The sequence below is a fragment of the Panthera uncia genome, chromosome E3 (assembly GCF_023721935.1).
Source record: "Panthera uncia isolate 11264 chromosome E3, Puncia_PCG_1.0, whole genome shotgun sequence".
NCBI classification, from domain to species: Eukaryota; Metazoa; Chordata; class Mammalia; order Carnivora; family Felidae; genus Panthera; species Panthera uncia.
In genome coordinates, this window is record NC_064815.1 from 95642 (window position 1) to 120604 (window position 24963).

At 41.3% G+C, this 24963-nt stretch overlaps 1 long non-coding RNA gene across 1 annotated transcript in view; it reads left to right on the plus strand.

Moving 5' to 3' along the window:
- Positions 1–11787: 11787 nt before the first annotated feature.
- Positions 11788–24963, plus strand: part of LOC125927857 (uncharacterized) — a 273230-nt gene continuing 260054 nt past the window's right edge. Inside the window, exons 1-2 of the long non-coding RNA XR_007459473.1 lie at positions 11788–11857; positions 12934–12964. This is a non-coding gene — a long non-coding RNA (uncharacterized LOC125927857). The remainder of the gene's footprint in view (positions 11858–12933; positions 12965–24963) is intronic.

Sequence of the window (24963 nt, forward strand, 5' to 3'; positions counted from 1 at the left end):
ATGAATGCTTAATTGAAACAGAGACAAATACTGTATAGGAAAAAATAAAACATTCTTTGTGAAAAAACAGCAAATAAAGCTGACCAGGCTGGGTCAGAAAATAGTTTATGAACAGGAATACTTTTTTTTTTTTAAGGATTTTCTCTCCTCTTTATTAAATACAAAAAACAAGGGAAACACTGTAAAGGAATGTCAGAGTTTTAGGGCAACATGTGTGGAGGGTTCCAAATGGACTTTGGCACCTGGCCATTGCTATCGACTGCTGGTGATATGTTGGTGCCCTCATGTGAGAATGTTGCGCATTCTCCTTTTTAACACTAGTCTATTAATTTAAAAGTAGAGGAGGAGATAATCAAAAATTATTTCCTCCATGTGGAGGCACCAGGAACTACAAATCCAAATCCCAATAATGCCCATTAGGAGGGCACTTGAGGTAGCTTGAAGCCGCTCAGAGGAGAATTGTATTTACTTTCCTAGCATCCTGTAAAGACGAGTGACCTAAGAAACCGGATTTTTAAATGAATGTGGAGCATAGTGTCCCTTTGCCCTGGGTATTTAAAAATAGACCAAGAACTTCTCCTAGGCATCTTTCAGATACACTTTGGCAGACCGATGACGGCTGTTCCCAGGACAGATTTAAATCCTAAATGAAATTAAAATTTAACAAGGTGAGTTTGTTCGGGTTAAAGGCGCCTACCCCTTTTCAGCTCATCCAAGATTATTCCTGGTTGGACAGTGTTTCCTAAGACAAGTGGGGCTGGTTCCCAAAACCTATAATGGTCAGGAAAGCATTCAGGAATTCAGGTCTCTGTTACTATTTTTTCTGTCAAAGACTGGAAATGTGAATTTGCCTAGCCATTGTGTCAGGTAGGTTTGACCTGGGATATTTTTACGCTAGGTTGCTTCTGGGCTGAAGATGAAGGTTGTTTTTTTTTTTTTTTTTTTTTTTTTTTGCTTCCCCTTTTTAAAAAGCATTTTAGAGACCAAGCAGTTTGCTGCTCTCTGCTGCCCCCTGTTGCTTTTGAATGGGAACAGCTGGTTTTCCACTCAGGGTAGTTCTTAAAATAACTGTGGCAAAGAGCTTCCTGTGAGCTTGAACGTTGGTTCCTGATTTCATGTGAAGTTGGCTGATCTATGAAACTGGCTTTTAAATTAAAGCTGAGCTAAATGAGGAAGAAGGCATTCCAGGGTTAAGGGAAAAGAAGGAAGTGGGAAACTCTGAAGCTCTCTCTCCCGGTAGCTACTTGCAGCTAAGCTTTGTGGCTATAGGGTTCTGGTCCTTGCATTTGGGCCCTGGAGTTATGTTCAGTTCACCAAACACTCTGAGTGCCTGCTTGCTCCAGGCCCTCCACTAGCTGCTGGGGTTGCCGGGAAGGAGAGTGTACAGCCACATCATAAGTGGTTAATATTTGAGTTCTGGAGTCAGACCATGGCTTTGAATGGGAGCTTTAACTCTTGCCAGGTGTGTGAATTGAATGAGTTACCTAAACCCTCTAAACCATAGTCTCTAAATCTGTACAATGGGAAAGGGGAATTACAGGAGTTCCTGATTCAGAGGTTGCATGAGAAGCAAGAGATCGTTACAGTATCATCTTTTGTTCACTTACTAATGTTGACATATTTAAACACAGTACTGCTGTCCTCTTTCTAATTTTCACAATCTTCCTACGGACTATGTTCTGTGATCATCCCCATTTTGTAAATATCAAAGTAAAACTTCAAAAGATGAAGTAATGCGTACAAAGTTAAGCATAATATCTGCTGGGAGTTTTGTTGTTAGTTTTGTTTTTTTTTTTTGAGCTGCACCCAGCAGAACTCACTGTAAGGCTTCTCTTATAAAGGAGTTTTTATTTCTCATAATGATTCTGGGAGACAAATGGATGGCTTCCCAATTGCTTAATTTAAGCAGTGCAGTGATTTCACCTACAATCCCAGGTGATTTACATCTTCTCACCTCCCCATCCTCAGCCTAGAGGCCCTCAGACTGATCCCCTCACTGTGCAAGATGGCTACCACAGTCTCGGGCATCGTGTCCTCATACCTTCATATCCAACGACAGCACAGACACTTTTTTCCTCACCTTTAAATCAGAGGGAAAACCTCTCCCAGGAGCCCTCAGCACATGTCCCCTTAATGCCATTGGCCAGGTTTGCATCACATGTTGGTGCCTTAGCCAATCACTGGCCATGGGGATGGAATGACCTGTGCTTCAGTTAATCAAAAGTGACTTTCTGGGAAGGGGCTGTCTTCTCTGAGCACAGAGAGAGTGATAAGTCAAATAGAACAGAGTCTGAGCCAGGAACAAAGAATGCCCTGAGGGGTGGCTGCTTTGTTGGCAACCAGCAGGGTCTACCCTACAGAGCTGGATCTAAGAAGGTTAATTCAAGATCATGCACTTGGGCCCAATAGCCCAAATCCCATGGATGGTATACGATATGCTTAGCACAGACCTGGCACGTAGCAATCTTACTTTGCAGGTCAGCCAGTGTTGCTGGTGATTATATTTACCCAATCCACTGTTCTCAAGAGGGGAGACAGACACACAGGGAAATACTTTTATGATAATTTGGAATGTTCCATATCTGTTGTTGCCATAGTCATTTGTGAAGATTCAGAGGTTCATTTACTGGTCCCTAGAGAGTCTGTTTGAATTTAATTTTTTTTTCAACTAAGTGTTGGTTTTTGCTTTCTTCCCCTCTTTGGTCTGGATCCTGAACTCTAAACCCTCTCCACCCGTCTACCTTTCCTCTCTCACCTGTGTGGATGCTGTCATTGTTTACGCAGAATTGACTCATTGGAAACCTGAGAATTTATTTGGAGGGTGGGTCAAGAGGAAGTCTCCCATGGGAGCCTGGGGCATTTTCCTTTTGACTTCTTTGTTCAAAAATTGTGTCAAATTTTAGAAAAAGAGCAGAAGTTCAGTAGAGTATAAAGGCTAAGATGTCCTAGTTTTACAGCTTGATACCTTCTGACCTTGGACAAGTTAATTAATCCTCTGGGCCTGAATTTTTCCATCTGTAAATGGGGCTAATAATAACACCTCCCTCTTGAGGGTGTTCTGAGGAGTGATTGAGATAATATGTGAGTATTTTTACACAGTGCTCCGAAATTTACAGTGTTCTGTAACCCTCCCTATTATTCTAATTTCAGAGTCTTTTAGCCTTCAAAGGACAAGGACCCTTTCTAAAAAAATTTAGTGACACAGAGGCAAAGTAAGCCTGTTCTCACTCTATTTCCAGGATCATTTATCTGGATTATTACTTGGTTAGGAGCTAAGGGCAGACATTTCAGGCTACCACAGAGGGGCCACCTCTGCACAGGGGAAGCATTACACTCCTGGGGATTCCACAGAGGGAAGAGTCTGAGACTCTGAGTGACTCATTCATGTTGACCTTGAACTATTTATTTGACTTGAAGTGGCTAATGGCCAGATAACTACTCTGAGATGGTATCTCAGTCTCTGCTATGTTTCTTGTTGATAGTGATCAGAATTCATTTGCAGAAGTGGTTTCCTTTTCCCCAACTTGTCAGAATTCACTTCTTTTCCCAGCTTGCTTGCTTCTTTCCCTCACTCATTCAAATATGTTTTCAGGCACAATGCTAGGGGCTGGGTGAGGATAGTGAATGTTTCCTTCAAAGAGCTTATTGCCACTTTCTGCCCATATTCTTCCCCCATCATCATCAGATCCAGAACCTCTCCTACTGGGAGACCTGCTGCCCATTTAGCTGATATGAATCTTTGGTCAGTAATCTAACTTTCAAACTGTAACTAGGTTTTATGGCATCTTTGGTACATTCCAGCAGACTACGTGAAGACAGGCAACAAAAGCAGTGGGATGAGAGTGTCTGTGTATGAAGGGGTGTTGGATACAGTAGATCTTAAACTCTCCCTTTCCCAACATAAGTCGCCTTGACCAACACATTCTCTGACCTCCCGTCTAATTTTTTGTACGATACAAGCACTGACTCTTACAATGAACACATTTATTGGATTTGAATTTTGAAATTGATCGTTTGGAAGTGAACTACTCTATGCCATTTGCTGTGCTAAGTGTCTTTTAAGTGTTTTGTTATTTATTCCACACCCAGCCCTATATATCTCGTACTTCAGATTTTTCATGAGTGTTCTGCTGCCCAGACGTATTCTATTGAGTGTTTGATCAGCCCTGAGGGTAGGTACTCTGCAGAGGAATAGGTGGTGAGCTCTTTTTTCTTCTTCCATCTGATAGTGCTTCCAAAAATGGCTTCCCAGTTCCTTCAACACTTAGTGTTCTTTGGATTTCTGCTGAAACATAAACCAGAGTGAATGTAGCATCTTTATTTAGTACCTGACATGGGATAGAGCCCTACTCACTTGTCCGGATGTAAAGATACTTGGGGCGAGGTTTCATTTTCATTATATCTCAGTACGTATCAGGGAGATCACTTACTCTTTCCCAGTAAAAGAAACAGAGTTTTAAAGAGCTCCATCTTTTTGTGTTGGACCTAAATACCTGTCTAAATCCATTCCATCATCTTTCACAAAAGAGATATGCAGCAGATATTTATTAAGTTAAACTGAATAATGCTCAATTTGAGTCCTTGTCTCTAAAGCACCGTTCAGTTGAATGTAACACAAAAGAGACAATGGATCATCATTCATTCTGGCTTAACGCCTTTCCTCATTAAAGCCTTCCTGATGTTCATGGAAATACCAGGTCTGATAGCCAGGAAGACCCAGACCAGGAAGACCAGGAAGTGACAAACCATGCAAGAGGAGCCTTTCTAGTTCCAGGCAGGTACACAGTGAGTGAGCAGAGAAAAAAACGTAGATGTCCAAAATGCCCCAACAGGAAGAGAGGCAAATCTGACAGAAATCCAATTTCTGTCACCAAATTTAGATTATGAGATGAAAGGCTAGATTTATGAGGATAGATTGACTCTCCCTAGGTGTTAGGACTTTGGAACGGCTGCCATGTGAAAAGTGGCACAATTTTAGGGAAATTTAAGTCCAATGAAAAAGCTTTTCCTTAGGCAGGAATTAAAACATGGTCCACCCATCCATATTCTTGTGCATATGAACATACACACACAGGCAAGCTTTTAATTTAAAAGTCCTGATTAAATATCCATGTTTACATATACATAATGTAAATATTATATGTATGAATATATGGATAGGTAAATATAGGCCTGATAAAAGATGTTCAGAATCAGCTGTTTCAACATGCATAGATAACCACTGCTAACATTTTCTAGACTTCTTTCCCTTTTTTCCCTTTTTTCAGGTACATACATACCTGAAAATTTAGGATCGCTGCAAGCTGCTTTGTCTTAAGAGCATGTGAACATTTCTTCATGCCATTAAATGTCCTTCTAAAATGTAATATTTTAAGTACCTACATAGTGTTCCATTGTATTAATGTCGAATAATCAAGTAAATCCCTCTGATGCATATTTAGGTTGTTGCCATGTAAAAAGAGAGTTGTGTGTGTGTGTGTGTGTGTGTGTGTGTGTGTGTCTGCATTGAACTTCTGCTCTAACACAAGCATATTTTTACAATCCCTGGATCAACTACAGCAAACCTTTATCTAGGTGAATTTCACAGAGAAGGAGTGCACGGTCTTATTAACTCAACCTCATCATCTGTAATAGGGATGGAAGAGCCTAATCCTTTGATTTATTCTACCAGAAAATTTATCTCCTAGTTAATGGTTTTGTTTTTGTTTTCGTTTTCATTTTTGTTTTCAGCCTGGTTGCATCAGATGGATCCTACCTGTTTTTCTTAGGAACATTTCTGAAACTACTGAACAATATGGAACATGTTGTCAATTAGGGTATTTTTCACAGATGCCTTTTTGTCACACCGGTGTGCTTAGCCAGAGAAGTGTGATTAATCTTGTTCTCTGATGAGGTTTTGTAATCTTCATTGGTCTATTATTAGGAAAAATTCTCCAGATGAGTCTTTCCAATGATATATAAACATACAAATTAAATATTAAATATTGGGTACCAAGTCTTTGCTAGGCTATGTGTTACATGCTGGGGACAAAGAGATGAACTAGATTGATTTTTTTTTTCCTCGGCGCATTCATATTTTAATGCATTTGTAATGCTCAAGTCTTTTTGGGGATCCATGAACTCCCTGAGATTATTTGTAAACTATGTATATTATATAAAACCTGTGTGTGTATAGTTTCCTGAAGATGGGATCTCATTCTTCAGACCCTCAAAATGCTCCATGATTCTAAAAAGACATTAAGAACTAATGACTGGAAGAAAACATCAGGTAATGAGTTGTAATACAGTATGAGAATTGCTAAAATTGAGGCATGGATTCTGTGCTGTAGGAGAACAAAGGAGGTAGATCCTGATTCGTTTGAGTAGTGCATCATTAAGCTCTTTGTAATGATGGAGCTGAGTCCTAAAGACTGTATAGGACTTGGATCGATGAACAAATGCATCAGGGAGACATCTGCTCTGGGCAGAGGGAATAATACATTCAGAGGCCCAAAGGCATGAGGGATTTGGATACATTTAAGAAATGTAGTCATTGAGATGACCAGCACTTAGATGGAGGGTCTATGGGGAATGGTAGGAACAGAGGGGGCAGAAGTTGGGACCGAGTGGATGCTGGAAGGCACTGTAAATCCCAGATTGAAATCTCTTGGATACCTTGAACAATCACAGAGATTTTAAGCAGAGTGACTCCGTGTACTTGGCTTTGAAATGCCAATATTTCTTGGGAGGGTCTCTAGCTTCATTAATGATTATTAATCATTAATAATCTCAAGACTGAGTGAGGTATATGTTCTTGGGGGATGAGTCCCTTGAGGATGTGGATGTAGGGAGAGGTAAATCACTGGAAACGTAGGTGAAAACCTTGCCAACATCAAATTTGGCAGTTTATAGAAATGAAAGAAAACCATGTTGATTCCTTTCTAAGTAAGGCACCATCCACTTTCCATAAATCAGCTCATTTAATCCTTTTCAGAATTTACAGAGGCATAGATTGTGAATTAATTTCCTGTTGCTGCTGTAACTGATTACCACCTTTTTGGCTTAAAAGAATACAAATTTATTATATAACCATTCTGGAGGTCCTAAGTCCTAAATAGGTTTTACTAGGTAAAAGTCAAGGGGTAGGCAGGGCTGTGTTCCTTTTGGAGGCTTTGGATAGGGTCCATTCCTGTGCCTTTTTCAGATCCCACAGGCTGCTTGTATTCCTAGAATCATGGCCCCTTCAAAGCCATTGATGGTTGGTTGAGTCCTCAGATCACATCTCTCCAACACTGACTGTTTTGCCCCTCTCTTCCACATTTAGGGACTCTTGTGACTACATTGGGTCCACCAGGGTAATCCAGTGCAGAATATACTCCATATAATAAAGTCAGCTGATTAGTAAACTTAATTTCATCTACTACCTTAATTCTCCATTTCCCTGTTAAGGTAACATATTCACAGGTTTTGGGAATTTAGGACATTGTCATCTTTAGGAGGCCATTCTCCTGCAGATCATACACTGTCATCTCTACTCCTGAATGAAGAAACAGCCTCATAGGTAGGTTAAAGTCACACAGCTAGTGAGGATCAGAAGAGAGATTTGAGCCCTGATGTGTTTGGCTTCAAAGTCAGCCCTTATTAAAAGGTAAATCTTGGACAAAAGTTAATGATTAATGGCAGTACAGAGCCTAACATTCCAATTACTTCATCAATCACTGAGTTTTGTTTCAGAAGTCTGAAGCATTAAGTTACCATATTGACCTTTATGCTTCACATTGTGAACACACCCCTGAAGACAGGGTTTACTGTTCTTTTGATAACCTAACATGTTGAATTAGCTCTAGGGCCCCGTAGTTCCATGAACAAACCACCGAATGACTCAGTCCTTTTTCTTTATTTTCCCATTGTGAGGTCCCTGAAGTCCTACAAATGAGATTCTGTGTTGGAGAGAGGAATGGAAGCATAGAAGAAGAGAAGGGGGACATGGTCATTCACTTCCCTATCCTGCTTCTCTGAGAATAAAAACTAAACTCTTTACTTGGCTCTGTCATGACCCAGGTAGCCTCTGCCACTCTCTGTCACCAGGTCTCACAAGGTGTCAAACAGATGTCTCTTCCTCCTGGGCCTCTGCACTTTCTTTCCGTAGCCTGGAAGGGTTTTCTTACTTTCCTCCTTATTAGTTCTTAGGATCGATTAGGTCTTTAAATGCACCTTCTGTGCTTTACCCTCCCCATTTAAATGAGGTCTGTCATAATCTCTCATCACACTTTTTGATTTCCCTTTATAGAGCTCACCAGATTTGTAACCAATGTTTTTATGAGATTGTCCTCTCTTTGATAGGGTAAGGTGGTCTATTGCCACTTTATCATGTACTCAACTAAGTACATGGTAGGTATTCAGTAAATATTTGTTGAATAAATGCTGCTCTAGTATTTTGATGGCAGATAGTTTTGCTCTTGCTACTGGTTCCTCTCCATCCATTCATTCACTTATTCAGCTATGCATCATCTATTCATCCATCCATCTACCTGTCCGTCCATCCTTCCATCCATCCATCCATCCATCCATCCATCCATCCATCCCCATCTGTCCATCCATTCTCCTTCAAGACATACTTCAGAGTACTTAGCAATCCTTCCTGATTTCCCCTTTCTTCTTTCTATCTCCTTTCTTTACTCTGAAGTCCAAAGTGGAATATAGGCTTGACATTAAGGAGAGGATACATACTTATGATGATAAGAATAACAGCTACTATTTATTCACCATGTGCCAGGTACTCTCTGGCACTAAAGTATTAAGTAAACACAAGAGCCCACTAAAGTAGGTATTAGAAATATCCCCATTTTCAAGATGATGAAACTGATACCAGCCAAGTCAAGTGTTTGAGGTCATGAAAGCATTAAGTGCCAATGTGGAAGAACGGCTTAATCTTGCTCTCTTTCTTGTTTCATTTAGTCTGTGGCACAGTCAGACTAAAGAAAGACAGTGTGTAACAAAACTATGACATAACTCTCAGAAATGGATTCTTTCTAGTGCATGATGTTTGACAGGACATAACTGCATCATAAAACAAGTTACCTTTTGGTTTCTTCAATTTGTAAGTAAACTGGTTGCTTACCCCTGAGAAGATGGCATCATTGACATCTTCACTGAGTGTTTTATAGGTGAACAAATGAGTTTTAACTCCTTGTGGTTTAGAATTTTACTGTAAACCAATTAAAGTGAACAACATATTTCATTTTAATAAATAGCAGAAAATTATCTATTGAAAGCATAATACATGCTCATGTGTAGTGTAAGGGTCTGGAAGGATACTCAACAAATCAGGAATTCCCAATTGGGGGGCAGGGTGGAATTATGGGTAGTGATAGAAGGGAACTTTAATCTTGTGTATATATTTTTAGCAAAGGTATGCATGTATCGTGTGGTTAAAATTCGATGATATGGTGATCATACATAAAACTAAAGGGTACAGGGTACTCTGAATTCTGTGAGTTCTTCCAGAGGTGGTTTCTCTCCTCTGCCTGTCCCTGCTTGCTTTTCCAAAAGATGAAATCATTCCCCTATTCCCCCTTTTAGGTAATTTATGTTCTGTAGAGGGTTTTTAATTTGCTCTTTAAATCAGTCATCCTCCAGATTACTCACCCCAGTATTGCCTTTAGTTTTGACCGAAGCTTTGTCCCAATGTCATATTTAATTTTGTTGGAGGGGCAGATAGTCCCTGAATGTGTTTGCAACAGATGAGAAAGAACTGACATTTCCCTTTGGTAGCATCTTTTCATTTTATCATTCCCCGAATCACCATTCCAGAGGGAGAGAGAGCTTTAGGGATGTGATTTTTGACAAGAGGTCCATCATCTGTTTCATTTCTTTTAACCCCAGCTGGTATTCCCCAGCAACAAGGAAACACTTAGAGAGGGAGCAGTTTCTATGTAAAACATAAACCGCATGGACTCACAGAGAAAGGCACAATTAATCAGACTGTAAAGTTACCAAGGGAGAAACTGACATGCATACTAGATGCTAGAATACCATCCTTAGCAAGCATTCCATTTGAACCTTTAAGGGAGTTATTTTTGGGCAAATAAAAGAAAGAGCTACTTTTGAACCAGGTAGGTCATAGCTAAGAGCTGTGGAGTTAAGCCACTTCTAACTTCATTTCAGGCTCTGCTGTAGCAGTTTACAGTCATTGGCACTGTGTCTTACTTACCCTCACTACATCTCAGTTTCCCCATCTGCAAACTGGAAATCATGATAGCATCAACCTCATAGTGTTGTAGCAAAACACCCAGTAGACCTTTGTGCATATGGTTAGAGTCTTGTCTATTTTTTCTGTTTAGTTGCATTTCATCATTTCTTTTTTTTCTTTTCTTTTCTTTTCTTTTCTTTTCTTTTCTTTTCTTTTTTCTCTTTTCTTTTCCTTTGTATTCTTCTCTTCTGTTTTCTTTTGTATTCTCTTCTTTCCCACCTGCCCACACTATTTCTTTCTTGCTGTCTTTCCTTACTTCCTTCCATCTATCTCTCTATCCATCTGACATCAGATATCATTATCTTCATCATTAGAGGTTAGTAACAAATCAGGTTTAATGAGGTTTAAATAAACTGGAGCAGACTGGATTCCTTTCAAAGTAAAAAAAAAAACTTAAAGGAGTTTAAAAAAGTGGGTATATAAATAAGTGAAGTCCAGATGATTTCTAAGTGAAGTAGGAGTTGTTTAGAACATCTCTGCCATTTCTAAGAGTGATGTTATGAAACTCAGCCACCTCATTCTTCCCACAGATTATATCCTTGCCTTTTCTATGGGGAAGGTTGGACCCTGGCTATTTAGACAGTGCCAGAATTGTCTTTTCACCTTTTCCTCTTGCTTCCGGGTTCTTAGGCACCCAGGAGAAGGGCTGGTAGAATTGGAAGCAATTGGAAACACTTCTATCTGCCATTCATTTCAGAAGGCAGACATCTCTAAAGAGCTTGTCTCTGCCTTTGCAAGGAGCCTGGTAACCAGCCAGCACCTTACTTTACCTCTGATTAGTCCTGCTCTGAGCTTCTCCTCTGAAACTGGAAAAGAAAGAAAGAAAAAAGACAGTGAGGTGAGACAGCAGAGCAAGTCCCAGACTGAGTGTGGCCAGGGCGCAGACTGAAGACCTGCCTGAGTTTGAGATTGTTACCTAGGCTCTCTAGTTTTCACAGTGAGGGATGCAAAAGTTAGAGAGTTGAGTTGTCCCCACACAGTGCCCTCCAGCAGGCTCCAAGCAGAGTTTGGTCTCCAGGCCTTCTGCCTTCTGCTTCCGGAGCTTGAGTCCCAGATCCCAGCCACTCACATCCTATTGGGAAAATTTGAAGATAGGCAAGATGGCTGGCCTGCCCAGGGCTGGCCCTTTCAGAGGTGGGTGTAATGGAAACATCATCGTATGTCATTTGCCTTTGACTCCATGTTGCCATAGAAACAGAAAATGGCATGTTGGTGGTAAACGACCTTGTCATTGCTTTTATATATGCTCTTAGTTTATTGTGCTGAAGTTATTTATAACCTGGTGGAGGAGAGTCCCAGGAGAGGGGTGTTGGTCTGCTTAATTGTTCCATGGGGGAAGGAGAAAAATTCTGCCCCAAGAAAAGGAAAGGAAACCAAAATGAAATGAACAAAAAGAAATCTTACTGAAAAATTTCACCCAGATGCATTTTTGTATTCTTTAGAATCATGTGCGCTCTATTAAATTTTTTCTCAGAATTTATTTTGGGGGTTTTATGTAGCTATTACAACATTTTCTCAAAATCTTTTACCACTGTTAATTCCCTTCATATTCTTTGCAGAGCTGTGCCTAGAGTTGGTTAATGTGTTACCAAAGATGTTGGATTCCAGAGTGGAGCAAGCTACTTTGTGAGTTCTCTATCCCTACAGTGGCCTGTGAGAAAATTCTGCCTCCCAACGGGTGGCTCCGTTGGTTAAGTGTTTGACTTTGGCTCAAGTCATGATCTCACAGTTCATGAATTTGAACCCTGCGCCAGGCTGTGTGCTGACAGCTCAGAACCTCGAGTCTGTTTCAGATTCTCTGTCTCCCTCTCTCTGCCCCTACCCTGCTTGCACTGTCTCTCTATCACTATCTCTCTCTCTCTTTCTCTCTCTCTCTCTTTCTCTCTCTCTCTCTCTCAAAAATACATAAACATTAAAAAGAATTTTTTAAAGAAGATTTTGATTCCATAAACCAATATATTCTTTTCAGAGGATTTAATACAGTGTCATCATTTTAGAGTTTATCAGATAAGGGTGTTTAAAACCCTAACCATTGGCTACCTGCTTAGCATCACTGTCACTTTATAAAAGATATTATAATAACTGTAAAGAAATACTGTAATAGATACTATATTTGATCATTTCCTGAGTGTCAGATACATTCACCTCATTCTTAAAAGCATAGATGACTAGCCAGCCCCATCAGTGCCACCTGGGAGAGTGAGGAACACAGAATCACAGACCCCTCTTCAGATCTGTGGAACCAGCACCTTTTTTATTTTTCTTTATTTTTTATTTAAAAAAATAACCTCTGTACCCATTGTGGAGTGTGAACTCACAACCTCCAGATCAAGAGTCACGTGCTCCAACAAATGAGCCAGCCAGGTGCCCCTGCACCTGCATTTTAATGAGGTCTCTAGGTGATTTGAACAGGCATTAAAGTTTTGGAAGCCTTATTACTCTAGAGAAACGTGACTCCACTTGTGGTCTGCAGACCAGTGGCACTAGCATCACCTGGGACTTGGTTGGAGATGCCAATTCAGGTCCTACCCTGACCCACTGGATCAGAACTCCTGTATCTAGCAGGATACCTGTATCCTGTATACAGCAAGCTATCTGTATCTAGCAACCTGTATCTCAGCAAGCTATCTAGTTGATTTATGAATGTAACGTATGATGACCTCTGCTCTAAAGAGACATCTTTCTTTATCCCCATTTTACAGATGAGAAAAATGATGGAAAAATAACAGAAAGGTAAGTCATTCCCCCAAATGCTTAGTAAGTGGCCAAACTAGGGTTTGAACCTAGGACACATAAATCTGGAGTCTGTAGGTTTAACCATTATACTATACGGCTATCATTTCTTTGATCTCTCTGCTCTGTTGCACTCTCCAGAATTCTTATTTGTTTGTTTTCTATCCTCCACCTGACACTGGAACATAAGTTGAGGACTTACTGGCTTTCTCATGGCTATATTGCCAATAGACATTGCTAGAAACTTCAGCGTCGTCCCCTGGATGGCTGTTAAACCAGAGGTACCAGGCTCCACCCCAGAGTGCCGAGTCAGCAGGTCTGGGGTGAAGCCTGAGACTCTGCATTTCTGACAAGCTCACAGATGGTGCTGCTGCTGGTCTGTAGACATCACTTGCAGTAGAGGGAGTTTACACTATTTTTCAAACGCAGAAGAAGTGTGTTTGTGTGGGGGGAGGAGTGGGGCTGGCCACCATTTACTTTGCTTCGTGCTGCCCTTTGTCACCTGCCTTTCCACACACTCTGCAAACTTCGCCTCATTAATCTTCCCCACCCTGGGAGGTCCTGTGTGACGGACACTGGTGCCTTTATTTCACAGATGGAGAGGCAGCAGTGCTCAGGGAATGTGACAGGCCCAAGGTCACATAGCGAGTTCCTTGAATGAACCCAGAATAGAAACACTGCTGCCTGCCATCAAACCCTTTTCTTGCTCCGGTGAACCTTTGAGCCCCCAAGCCTACAAAGCCTCCTCATGTCCTCTCTCCATCAATGCCCACTTGCACTGCCTCCAAAATTAGCTTTGTCTCTTTGACACCCCCCCCCACCCCGAGACCTAGGTTCAAGGTTAGCACTAAGCACCTTTTGAGTTTCTTGTAACTTGGACTCTGGAATAATTCTAACTCAAGAGCAGTTAATTATAGGAACATGAGTCCTGTAGAAGAGCTGCTTGAATCTTGTGTCTTTGACTGCTCCCAAAGGCTATACAGATTCTCCCTGTTGTCTTTCTCTGCCTGCCTTCAGAGCTTATGCATTGATTTCCACTGACAAGCTGATCATCGGAGACACTTGCTACAGAGGTGCCTAGGCTAGACTCTGTCCTAGAGACCAGAGTCGGGTGAGTCGGGGAGGGGGTGTAGCCCAAGCACCCATTTCACCAAGCTCTTTAGGTGATTTGGATGCAACCTATCCTAGAAAACTCCTAAGTAAAAGATGTGGACTCTCAGGAATACTAATAGCCTTCTTCTCTGGACACTTGGTAAACAACCAGGATGGATGTGGCTTGGTTGGGGGATGGCTTGGACTGGATTCCTTAAAACTGCCTTCTGCATTTCTCATAGTACATGATTTAAATCAATAGAGGATGGACTGGGTAGGTGGGTTCCTGGTTCTTCATTAGGCAGAGAACATTTCTCCTTCTGGTTGAGAGTCTGTTCTAATGGGCAACGCATTTTAGAATTTACATAAAAGAAAAAAAAATTGGTTGAACCTGATTTGCCTTTTTAATTAGCCAGCACTATCTGGAGGAATGGAAAAATCCATTTGGTTCAATCAAAAATGGAAATTGGCCAGTGTAAATGTTAAGATGCTCCACCATTTAGGGGTGCCTGGGTGGCTCAGTCAGTTAAGCATCGGACTCTGAGTTTGGCTTAGATCATGATCTCACGCTTTGTGAGATCAATCCCTGTGTCAGGCTCTGTGTTAGCAGTTCAGAGCCTGCTCGGGATTCTCTCTCTCTCCCTCTCTCTCTGGCCCTCTCCCACTTGTTCTCTCTGTCTTTCTCAAAATAAATAAATAAAGTTAAAAAAAAAAAAAAGATGCTCCACGATTTGTTTCACTTGAACCATAAGTGTTGATCTGCTTTTCAACTTGATGTTCATTGGAAAATAGGTGATTCCATAATGATGTCTATAAATGGTCTATAGAAACCTGAGCTCCAGTGAAATTGATAGTGTTATGCCCAGAATTCGTGATCCCCAAAGACCGCCAGGGAGCCGAGTCCGATGTAAAAGCAAAAGAGCCTTTATTTGAGCTAGCTCGAGCTCAATCCCCTACCTGCACCGACGCAGCGGTGAGATACCAGGGAGAGAGAGCGAGTTTTCAAAGCCCAAAGGTTTTATTGGGGCCTAGGGGCAGTTGGTGAGGTAATAGCTATGGCCTCAGTGATTGGCTGGGGAAGGGTCTGAATTCCGTTGGGCAAGTGGGGGAGGGGGTTGCTCAAGGGGAGCACCAACTCCCCTAAGGGCAGTTGGTGAGGTAATGGCTATGGCCTCAGCCGATTGGCTGGGGAAGGGTCCGAGTTCTGTTAGGCAGGTGGGGGAGGGGGTGGCTCAAGGGGAGGAGGTGTGGTCAAGGTGAAGGACACAGAACAAGATGGAGTCGGCGGTGTAGGCCCGCCCTTTCAATAGCAAATGTAGTCCTGCATTCTGTGTAGACATGAAAGGGTTACTTCTGACTGCCTTCATTATTATTTTAAGAATTTTGTCAACTTCCAGGGTGCCTGGACAGCTCAGTCCTTTAAGCATGTGATTTCGGATTTCAGCTCAGGTCATGATCTCATGGTTTGTGGCATTGGAGCCCACTTGGGATTCTCTCTCCTTCTCTCTCTGCCTCTCCCCCACTCACACTGTCTGTCTGTCTGTCTGTCTCTCTCTCTCTCAATAAAAAACTTTAAAAGAATTTAGTCAACTTGAATATATGATACTGTAGGGGAGGAAAAATAATTTTTCCCTCCTTTTAGTGCTTACTTGAAAACACTCCTCACCCCAATAATAAAAGATTAGCAGGAGAAATACAGAAGTTTGATAAATGTAGATCTCTTGCATACATGGGAGATACCCAGAAAAACTGGGTAACTTAATGAAAGACCCAAGCTACAGTGTTAAATGATGAGGTTTTGGGGTGGGAGACAGTCCTGAGCCATCAGCTAAGAAAAAAATTCTTGAAGACGTCTTTGGTGTGAAAAGGTGATTTTATTAAAGCACAGGGACAGGACCCTTGGGCAGAAAGAGTTGCCCTGGGGTTGTGAAGAAGGACTGGTTATGTCCTATGGAGTTGGGGGAGGTAAAGGCAAATGAGAGGCCTCTAGAAGGACTTGGATATGCTAAAGAGGACTCCTAAGACACCCGAGGACTTGCTGTTGTCAAGCTTAGGTTGTTTTCCCTCTAGTAAGGCCTGAACATGGGACGGTAGGGGTTTCTGGAGAAATGTTATTCTCTGTATTTGCCTTAAGTATTTGTCAATGGGCTGCAGGTTATAAAGAAATTTAATTTTACCTGCCATTTCCTTCTTGCCTTTGTTCCCCACATCACTACGGAGGGGAAGGTGATATTGGGGGCTCCAGGAAACTGAGTCTATAGGTTTCTGGAGATTAAGCTGTTAATAAGATTGCTTTTTTCTTATAATTTCCTAAGACATTTGTAAACTGATAGAGACTCATGTCCTGCATGACTATGATCTCTATCAGTTAACTGTTTGCTTTCTTATCTTTTCTTTGTTCCTGGGCAGCCAGGAGTGCCTAAGGAATGATATCACACATATCCCACCTGAGGGGGGGGGGGGCATTGTACTAGCTTGTGCTTGGCCCTCAGTTTGCCTTTTGGACCTTCGTCATTAAATAAATACTATCTCCAGTACTCCAGCTAAAGACAAAAGATGATGTTGGGGGTATGGGAGCCAGTGATGGTAGGCAGTCAGGAAAAGGGTGAAGTCGCTTGCAGATTTAGGGCCCTGCTTTCTCTATTGATGAGAGTCTAGAGATTGAGTTATCTCCTCTTCATGGTTACACAAAGAGATACAGCATTAAGAATGGAGATTTCCCTTATAAATGTAAATGTCTCTTACAAAGGGGTAACACCTACTTGTTTTTCAGAGCTTTTCCTGTGTCTGCTGTTTTTTAAAAATAGCCAGCTCAAGATAATCCTAGTGCCAAGGATGCGTATTTTGAGGTGGCCTAATCTCCCTTTCAATTCCGTTTATATGAAATATCCAGCATAGACAAGTCCATAAAGGCAGAATGCTGACTGGTGATGGCCAGGGTCTTGTGAAGGGGGAAAATAGGGAGTGTAGGAGATAAAACAAATTTTCCTCTACTAGATTTTTTTGGGCTGGTTTATTAATTAAATTGATGTAAGACATATTCATAGGAGAAAAATAAATGTTATAGGTATGAGAACTGCACATAGACATAAAAGGTAGTTCAAAGACAGGTAGTTGAGGCTTCTGTGCTCTCGTGAGCTTAGGAGAAGGGGTTTGGGGTCTGGGACTTCAAAGGGAAGGACATCTCACAGGAAGATAGGAAGAGCACATTTTTGGTAAACAAATGTTTCTCATGCCAGTAAAGACTGTGGGACACAGGGAAGAATTTGAACATACAGGTCCTGCCAGCTCCCCCCATTTTACCACGCCCAACCCGTGTTCTTTGTATTTGACTCTGGTGATAGGTTTCTTCCCGGACCAGGCCCCCTCTCTGAATTCTTAGAGGCAGTTAAGGGGAAGGTAGAAAGCTCTGCTTGAGTCTCTTAATCCTTGATTATCTTCCATTCAAAATGGTCCACATCTTCAAGTGGCACATTTGGGGGTGGGGGGTAGGGCTTGTTCTGAAGTTTCCTGGAGCAAAGGATGATGGGTCTGGTGTTTCTTTTTGGAGTGCTGAAAATGTTTTGGAACTAGATGGATTTGGTTTTACAACATTATGAGCGTGCTGCGTGCCACTGAATTGTTCGCTTTAATATGGTTAATTTCATGTTTTGTGGCTGTCACCTCAATAAAAATAATAAAACATGAAACAAATAGAAACAGAGCAAACCCTAACCCAATGCAATGAATCCTTCCCTTTTCTCAAAGACATCACCCTTATTTAAGGGGACATTAATAACAAATCTTCTCTTTTGCTTTCCTGTTAAAGAAGGTCTTCTCCTTTTGCCTCATTTATCCTCGCAGTAAATAACAAGATGGGTATGAATCATCATCTGTATAGGCAGGTGGTATGACTTAGTATCATTTAGCATCCAGGAGCTGGAGATATATATATATATATATATATATATATATATATTTATATAAAATTATATATGTATATATGTATGTATATATATAATTATATAAAATTATATATGTGTGTATATATATATGTATATATATAATTTTTTTCGAAGTTTATTTTTGAGAGAAAGAGCGCACATGCAAGTACACATGAATGGGGGAGGAGGAGGGGTGGGGAAGAAAGAGAGAGAGACAGAGGATCCAAAGCAGGCTCTGCACTGACAGCAGGGAACCTGATGCAGGGCTTGAACTCACAAGCTATGAGGTCATGAGCTGAGCCGAAGTTGGATGCTTAACTGACTGAGCCACCTAGGCACCCCTAGGAGCTGTCTTTAGGTAGGAAAGGTTGAATGGAAGGTAAAACTCAGGAGTGTTGAAAAATGTATATTATTCTTTTATAAGAAAAGCAGGCTTAAATGTCAGAAATGCTTTGAGATAGTCAACTTTTAGGTTAACAAAAATGGGAGGCAGACGTAATCATTTTGCTGTGTGATAATTTGGTAGATCTAGGCTATATTTGCTTCCGTGCCCTCTATACACGTTCCTTGCAGCAAATACAATTTGACTGAGGGTGCATTCAAAATCTAAAACAATCACTTTGGATTCATTTTATTCTTTCATAATAATGAATATTTGAGTCCCTAGTATAGATCCCAAACTTTACATGCATTATCTACTTGGCCTTCCTCTGATCCAATGATACAGGGACTATCAGTGTCCTAGTTTCTTAAATGGAGAGTCCAAGCCTCTGCCATCTTTGTTTTCTTTTTTTTTTTTTTTTTTTAAATTTTTTTTTTCAACGTTTTTTATTTATTTTTGGGACAGAGAGAGACAGAGCATGAACGGGGGAGGGGCAGAGAGAGAGGGAGACACAGAATCGGAAACAGGCTCCAGGCTCCGAGCCATCAGCCCAGAGCCTGACGCGGGGCTCGAACTCACGGACCGCGAGATCGTGACCTGGCTGAAGTCGGATGCTTAACCGACTGCGCCACCCAGGCGCCCCAATGTTTTCTTAATGTTTATTTATTTATTTTGAGAGGGAGAAAGAGAGAATACTAAATAGGTTCCATGCTGTCAGCACAGAGTGGGACATGGTGCTCGAACTCACGGATCATGAGAGCATGACCTGAACCAAAAACAAGGGTTAGATACTTAACCGACTGAGCCACCCAGGTGCCCTAAGTCTCAGCTATCTTAGCCAACTTCCCCAAAATAACAACACTAGTGAAAAAAAGTTGACTTAAGATTAGAACACTGGGTGGTCTGAACCTCAAAGCCAATACTCTTGACTTTGCATAATTATACGAATGTTCCTTAAGTGCTCTCACACGGTATACAAGGTAGAGTTCCTGAGGGATACTTATGTGGCCAGTCTTTCCTACAGGTGCACAAAGGGTTTCCTACTCAAAATGAACAACCTCATCTTCTTAAAAAAATTTTTTTTTATGTTTATTTAATTTTGAGAGAGACAGAGTGACAGAGAGACAGAGAGAGAGACAGAGCCAGATTGCAAGCAGGGAAGGTACAAAGAGAAAGGGAGACACAGAATCTGAAGTAGGCTCCGGGCTCTGAGCTGTCAGCACAGAGCCCAATGTGGGCCTCCAACTCACAAACCATGAGATTATGACCTGAGCTGAAGTGGGACACTTAACCGACTGAGCCACCCAATCGCCCCAAATAACCGCATCTTCTAAGGTATGGGTTCCTCCCAAGAGGGCCAGACCTTGGTTCAGTTTCACTTCTGCCACTTACTGGCAATTTCACTGTAGCCAAGCTCCACAAACCATCTTTGCCCATTTTATTCCTCTGTAAAATGCATGCAATAATGACTTCCTAGCAGGGGTGTTGCAAGAATTCAAAGAGATGATGTCTATGAGAACACCTAAAGAGTGCTGGATTGTCAGGGCACACCCTCTCACTTTCCTGTACTTGGTCCTTGAAACAGTGGTCACCCTGGCAGTGTGTAGACCTCTGGGTCTCAAGTCTTCGTTCTCCATTGAGTTATCTCTGGGTCTCAAGTCTTCGTTCTCCATTGAGTAATTGTTTATAGACAATAGGAGAAATGATGGAGCATTTCCCTGTATAGAACATCCTCATCCTGAACCAAGAAGCTATTAGCCTCCATGTGTGAATTTGGTTGTCATAAGGCAGCTACAAAACAGATTCCTTTTGGTGTAGCTTTCTTTTTTATCCTCTGCTTAAAAAAATTTTTTTTTATATACTCACACCCACTCTCCCTGTAATCTTGCACACAATCCTTCCTTGACCCCATCTGCCTGGGCACTGGGACCTGTAGGGTCAAGGTGGCCATTCCCAGGAGGTGATTATTCTGCCAGCTCCAGAATTACCTCCCTGGAAGAGGCTGGCCTCTGGGAGGCCCAGCGTGTGAGCTGATTGTTTTGGCTTGAGGACATTCTTTGAGGGCTCTGCATTTCTAATAATTAAGACCCAAGATGCTGTGACTGTTACCCTGGCCGCATTTTGTTTCCTGCATGTGTAGCATAATGGCCTGATTTCATTTCCTTGTAATTAAAGTATTTTGAATACTAGTTTGAGTTTTGACCTGAGAGAAGTTATTAGGATTATCTGCCCTTTGCCAGCAAATGGATAGTCCCAGAAATGCATTTAGTGAAACCTCTGGTGACAAAGAATGTTCTCTCTCCCTCTCTTCTTTTCTTTCTTCCTCTTTCCCTCTTAGAAAGAATGTTGCGAAATCATAGGCCCAGAGTAAGAGTTCATTAATTATTTTAAGAAGTTATCTATGACAATGTTTAAGCCCACTTCTAAACTATCTTTGGCTATCAGACTTATGTATGTGGGTCACTGTCTATCCCTCTAAGTTTAAAAGGGCTCAACTTGTAACAACACAGATCATCAAATTATAAGTTAAATGTTGAAGGTGACTTTATCTGTGCAGGATGTTTTCTTCCAGTTAGGTAGATCTAGATGAAGTTTAAGGATAATTTTTTCTGTAGGCACTAGATGTCCTTCAAGGCCCTCTTAATCAATCAATCAATCAGTCTCTCCCAATTAAACCTGAAACATTGGGGACATGTGGGTGGCTCAGTTGGTTAAGTGTTCGACTTTGGCTCAGGTCATGATCTCACGGTTCATGTGTTTATGCCCTGTGTCAGGCTCTCTGCTATCAGCTCACAGTGCACTTGGTATCCTCTGTCCCCCTCTCTCTCTGTCTAACCCCCTTTGTTTAAAAAAATAAACATTAAAAAAATGTGAAATATTGGCCTCAAATATGGCTATCTTCTTGTGCATTTTGTGGGAATCTTTTTGAATCATTTTTGCCTCGATTTTCAGGTTTTCTACCCTAGTCTTGACTCATTAGGTCACAGCTGTGTCTAATGATTTTCCTCTTAGCATAGACCCTAATTTATAGAATATGCAAATACTTTCTAAGCCTTGTGTCCTGAGCTGTAAGACAGGGTTAAGTTCCTAAAAAATTTTTTTTAATATTTATTTTTGAGAGAGAGAGAGAGACATGGAGCATGAGCAGGGGAAGGGCAGAGAAAGGGAGACACAGAATCTGAAGCAGGCTCCAGGTTCCGAGCTGTCAGCACAGAGCCCGATGCGGGGCTCGAACCCGCAAGCCGTGAGATCATGACCTGAGCTGAAGTCAGAGGCTTAAACGACTGAGCCATCTAGGTGCCCAGGACTAGATTGAGTTTAGATGTGACTTGTGGTCATTTGTAGTTTTAGAAGGAATACTGTAATGGAGTCTAGGTTTTTCTCTGCAGGCTTCTTAGTGTTTTCACGGCCATTGTGACATTGTGGCTATTGTTAATTCAGTGTTTTAGTAACTTAGGTGTGATCTTGGTGAGCTCACGTTTGCTGGGCAACCAAAGGGATTGAAAGTAGGGTTGAAGCTAATTGGTTGCTGGTTTAGGAGTAAATGACATTGCTATCCTCAGCAAGCACAAGACACGTGCCACATATGTGAGAACATGTAGTGTTTGCTCAATGGCTGGTAGAATGCCCCAACTCAATCTGCATCCTACAGCCCAGAGGAGAGAGATCGAGGTCTGAACACTGGGTATAATTCTGTCTCTGATAGTTACCAGGGTTGTGATCTTGACCAAGTTACTTTTGATGAGGTTTTTGGTTTGTGGGGTTCGGAGCCACCAACGAAGAACTAATTCTTGAAGACGTCTTTGGTGCAAAATGATTTTATTAAGGCACGGAGACAGGACCTATCAGCAGGAAGAGCTTCATAGACTATGGAGTTGGGGGAGGTAAAGTCCTTGGGAAATTTCCAATGAGATTTTCATATGCTAAAGACTCACTGGATTTTGGAGGCCTAGCCATTGTCAAGCTAAGGTTTTCCCTTCAGCAAAGCATTAACATTAAGACAGTAGGGAGTTCCTGCACAAATGTTTTCCTCTGCTGCCTCAAGTATCTGTCAATGGGCTGCAGGTTGTAAGGAAATTTAATTTTATCTGCCATTTCCTTCTGCCTTTGCTTCCCACTTCACTTTGATTCTGAGGGAAGATCAGAGGTGTGATGATGGTATTGTAGGGAAACCAGATTGGCAGAGCTGGAGTGCCTGTGTTCTCACTGGGTGAGTAAACTTCCCCCTTCCTGCTCTGTCCTAAGTTGGGAGAACCATTCCTTTTGGCATGGGACTCTTCCCTCATCCCTTATGCCTGCAGTTCTCTGTCTCTATCATCTCTTCTTAGCTCAGCCCCTATACCTTCCAGAATTTCAACACTCTGGTACTCAGCCTTTTAAAATCTTCTAGCTCAGGACCCCAAACTATGCCCAGACTCCTCACATGTACATTTAACGCCTTCATAAAGCTTTTTTTTTCTGGGGCACCTGGGTGGCTCAGTCAGTTAAGCGGCCAGCTCTTAGTTTTGGCTTGGGTCACGATTTCACAGTTCATGACTTCAATCCCCGAGTGGGGCTGTGTGTTGACAGCGCAGAGGCTGCTTGGGATTCTTTCTCCCTCTCTCTGCCCCTCCCCCACTCTTGCTCTGTCTCAAAATAAAGAAATAAGTAAATAAATAAACTTAAAAAAAATCTAAAATAAATTATTTATGGATTTACGGATTTATTTTGAGACACACACACACACACACAGATGGAGAGAGAATCCCAAGCAGGCTCTGTGCTGTCAGATGGAGCCTGACTCAGGGCTGTATCCCCACGAACTGAACTGTGAGATCATGAACTGAGCTGAAACCAAGAGTCAGACGCATAACTGGCTGAGCCACCCAGGTGCCCCTTGTATTAGAGAAACATATTTTATTTTTACAGCTTTTGGTACACAACCATATTATCCCTTTCCCTTTTGATGCCCCTGTCTTTCCATTTAATGCCTTTTTTGTTGTAAGGATTATACCTTATCACTGCTCCTTATATTACAATATTAAGACAGGCCCTTGGAACTTAAAGTATAAATATCTGCTTTCCAGAGCTGAGGGACACCATCTTGGAAATAAGGTAATGTCAAACTAGGTTTTTTTAAAACAGCTTTATAGGGGTATAATTTACACAACATAAAATTCACTGATTTAATTTTAAAATTCAATTATCTTTAGAAAATTTACAATCTAATTTTAGAACATTTCCATTTTCCCCAAAAGGTCCCTCCCCAATGCCCATTTGCAGTCAATCTTTTTCCACCCTTTGCCTCAGGCAACCACTAATCTACATTGTTCCCAGCAGCACTAGTCATAATAGCCAAAAAGTGTAAACAATCTAAATGTCCATCAGCTAAAGAATAGGTAAAACTTGCTATACCCATACAATAGAATACAATTTAGCAAAAACAAACTGCAAAGACACAAACAAAAAACCAGAATAGGAATCCAAGCTACAACATCCTTGGACCTTAAAAAACATTATACACACATTGTATTAAGTAAAAGATGTCAGAAGCAAAATACCATATATTGTAACATTCCATTTTTTATGAAATGTTCCAAAACAAGCAAATCTGGAGTAGATTGTTACCACTGATTCCCATTAGGCAAATATACCTCCACTTTTTGCCTTTAGGAATCTAGACTACTTAGGTGTCTTGGGTCCCTGGGGCTAATTCTCTTTTAAAAAAAGAAAACTGTAGTTCATTTACCCTTGCCTAGATTTGCTTTTCTACTTTGTCTGCTGAGGGAGGAAATCCAGAAACCAGGGAAGGAAATGACAGCTTTACTAGTCCCATATAAAAGAGACCCAGCCTTCTCTCCTTTCCTGCATCTTGCCTGACTTCTCAAAGCCCATGTGGGACCCCACTCCAACTTTAAGTTATTGTATTAGAGAACATATAGTGTCTACTGGGACCTGGTAGTAGGCAGGAATGTTTAAATTGGTCGTTTGTTTTAAACATACATAAGCCATTTGTAATACATGATTCTTCTGTTGCTAGAAGGTACATGGCATCTTTTACATATCCCGTGATTCAACTTGTGACAACATTCATAGCTCAGAAGGAAAAAAAAAATCAGGGGTTTGTTCATCAGAATCTTTACAGATTCCACATTTTTGGAATTGAATATAATGATGCCATCTTAGCATATTTGAGACTGGCATTGTGGGGAGGGGGATTGGTATGCTAATGCCAGCAAAACGGAAATTAAGACGTTTTAGAAATGAATATTCAAGGGGTGCCTGGATGGATCATTGGGTTAAGCGTTCCACTCTTGATTTTGGCTCAGGTCATGATCTCAGAGGTCATGAGATTGTGCCCCACATTGGGCTCTGTGCTCATAGTGAAGAGCCTGCTTGGGATTCTCTCTCTCTCTCTCTCTCTCTCTCTCTCTCTCTCTGCCCCTCTCCCACCTGTGTGCGCTTGCTCGCTCTCTCTCTCCAATGAATAAACTTAAAAAAAAAAAAAAAAGAGCAGTCAAATCCATCCTAAACATCAATGATTATTTTCATGGATACCATATTTCATTTCATTTCATTTCATTTCATTTCATTTCATTTCATTTCATTTCATTTCATTTCAT